The following is a 3,086-nucleotide window of genomic DNA, read 5'->3' as shown; positions in this document are numbered from 1 at the left end:
CGTCACATAAACAGGGGCCAAAAGGGGTCGAAAGGTCGCAGCGACCCCAAATTCGACACGGTGCTAGTCCAGGGGCCCCCGGTTCTAGATCCTGGATTTGGTGGTTCTAGATCGGTTCTAAGTGTGTGTTTCGGCAAAACGGTTTGAAAGAAACGCCCGATCGGCCCGAAATCGACGTATGCGTCCCGTCACGGGCCCCTGGGACGGGTTCTAGAGTTCCGTGTCCCTCTGACCTTTTTTCGCGCTAATTGGCCACCAACAGCCCCATGGAATAAGTTGCACGTGGGACGTCAAATAAACAGTCGCCCATAGGGGTCAAAAGGTCGCAGGACCTCGAAATTTGTCACGGACGACCGCCACGGGCCCCCGAGTCGGGCCCCAGAGTTTCGTGGCTCTAGGTGCTTCCTGAGCCTAGAGGGCCCTCTAATCCTAACTGCTGAATTAACCCTAGCAGACACATGTTCCCATAGAGATCAATGGGAGACAGAGAGGTGCATAAAAAATAGCAAAAAATAAACCGGGCGCGTCTCGACCTGGCCCGCTCGGTATGTCGCAGAGGGCCACGTGACGCAACTTTTTGCCGAGTTTGGGGCCCCTCGGACCCCCGGGGGCCGCGCGGGAGCCACTGACACGTGCCACTTATCCCATTCATTTTCATAGGCGTTTGGTGAACATCCCACCTGTAACTTATTCAACAGGGTTCCTTTAAGCTGCCCGTGGACCTGTCATTTTAAGGCTAATTATGCATAATTATGAACTGTAAAGAGCCCCAACATGTTAGATTGTCTTCCCTGTGCACTGTACTGCATGTTTTAAGTAATAAAACATTAATAATCATGAATTATGACCCATTGATGCATTGACCACGGACAGCCTAAAGAGGTCCCGTCGAATAAGTTACAGGTGGGCAATTCCTATGATTTTACTGGGTGTGCCCACCTGTAACTTATTCAACAGGGTTCCTGTAAGCTGTCCGTGGACATGCCATTTTAAGGCTAATTATGCATAATTATGAACTGTAAATAGCCCCAACATGTTAGATTGTCTTCCCTGTGCACTGTACTGCATGTTTTAAGTAATAAAACATTAATAATCATGAATTATGACCCATTGATGCATTGACCACGGACAGCTTACAGAGACCCTATCAAATAAGTTGCAGGTGGGATGCTGTTTTTGACTTAGACATTTTCGGCCGGTGAATCCCTGTAAGGAATTGGGGATTTCAGCATATGTGCTGAAGTCCCACCTGCAACTTATTTGACGGGGTCCCTGTAAGCTCTCCATGGACATGTCATTTTAAGGCTAACGATGCACAATTATGAACTGTAAAGTACCCCAACATGTTGGATTGTCTTCCCTGTGCACTGTGCTGCATGTTTTAAGTAATAAGACATTAATAATCATGAAATATGACCTATTAATGCAACGACCACGGACAGCTTACAGAGACCCTATCAAATAAGTTGCAGGTGGGATGCTGTTTTTGACTTAGACATTTTCGGCCGGTGAATCCCTGTAAGGAATTGGGGATTTCAGCATATGTGCTGAAGTCCCACCTGCAACTTATTTGACGGGGTCCCTGTCAGCTCTCCATGGACATGTCATTTTAAGGCTAACGATGCACAATTATGAACTGTAAAGTACCCCAACATGTTGGATTGTCTTTCCTGTGCACTGTACTGCATGTTTTAAGTCATAAAACATTAATAATCATGAATTATGACCCACTGATGCATTGACCACGGACAGCCTAAAGAGGTCCCGTCGAATAAGTTACAGGTGGGCAATTCCTATGATTTTACAGGAAGTGCCCACCTGTAACTTATTCAACAGGGTTCCTGTAAGCTGTCCGTGGACATGCCATTTTAAGGCTAATTATGCATAATTATGAACTGTAAAGAGCCCCAACACGTTGCGTCGTCTTCCCTGTGCACTGTACTCTATGATTTAAGCAACAACTCATATCTTTCCAAAAACTCACCCGTATCTTTCCGAAAACTCAATCGTATCTTTCCCAAAAACTCAACCGTATCTTTCCAAAAACTCACCCGTCCATATCTCGGCGCCTGGTGGCTATGATTTATGTAATAAAACATTAATAATCATGAATTATGACCTGTTAATGCATTGACCACGGACAGCTTACAGAGACCCTGTCAAATAAGTTACAGTTGGGCAAAGGAAGGGCCCACTTGCAACTTATATGACAGGGTCCCTGTAAGCTGTCCGTGGACATGTCAAATAAGTTACAGGTGGGCCCTTCCTGAGCCCACCTGCAACTTATCTGACAGGGTCCCCGTATGCACTTCATGGACATGTCATTTTAAGGCTAATAATGCATAATTATGAACTGTAAAGGACCCCCAACATGTTGGATTGTCTTTCCTGTGCACTGTACATTATGTTTAAAGTCATAAAATATTTATGAGTATGAATTGTGACCTGTTAATGCATTGACCACGGACAGCCTAAAGAGGTCCCATCAAATAAGTTACAGGTGGGCCCTTACTGTGCCCACCTGTAACTTATTTGACAGGGTTCCTGTAAGCTGTCCGTGGACAGCATAATTATGAACTGTGAAGTACACCGGTCAAAATCAGCATCCCACCTGTAACTTAATAAGTTACTCACTGGCCTTCAGCACATATGCTGAAATCCCCAATTCTTTACAGGGATTCACCCGCTGAAAATGTCTAAGTCAAAAACAGCATCCCACCTGTAACCTATTTGACAGAGCCCCTATAGGCTGTCTGTGGGACAGTTGAATTTTATGCAAATTATGCATAATTAATGGCTGTAACATGTTGGATTGTCTTCCCTGTGCACTGTACTCTATGATTTAAGTAATAAAACATTAATAAGTATGAAATATGACCTATTAATGCATTGACCACGGACAGCTTACAGAGACCCTGTCAGATAAGTTACAGGTGGGATGCTGTTTTATATTTTGATGCCAAGATTGATTAAAAATTAAGAAAATTGATTAAATATCAATTTTATGTTCATCTTTGGGCCCCCCTGAGCAATTTGCAGCCTTCAGAACCCAGAAATTCCACTGTCCACGAACAGCCTAAATTTTT

At 44.4% G+C, this 3,086-nt stretch overlaps 1 long non-coding RNA gene across 1 annotated transcript in view; it reads right to left on the bottom strand.

Moving 5' to 3' along the window:
- Positions 1-1,772: 1,772 nt before the first annotated feature.
- LOC309491398 overlaps positions 1,773-3,086 on the bottom strand; it is a 2,304-nt gene continuing 990 nt past the window's right edge. The window contains exon 3 of the long non-coding RNA XR_014203100.1: positions 1,773-3,086. This exon is cut by the window's right edge and continues 153 nt beyond it. This is a non-coding gene — a long non-coding RNA (uncharacterized lncRNA).

The sequence above is a fragment of the Leuciscus leuciscus genome (genome assembly GCF_965113295.1).
Source record: "Leuciscus leuciscus genome assembly, contig: HAP1_SCAFFOLD_211, whole genome shotgun sequence".
In the NCBI taxonomy this organism is placed as follows: domain Eukaryota; kingdom Metazoa; phylum Chordata; class Actinopteri; order Cypriniformes; family Leuciscidae; genus Leuciscus; species Leuciscus leuciscus.
The sequence above is the reverse complement of the archived record's forward strand: the minus strand, read 5'-3'. Positions and strand labels throughout refer to the sequence as shown.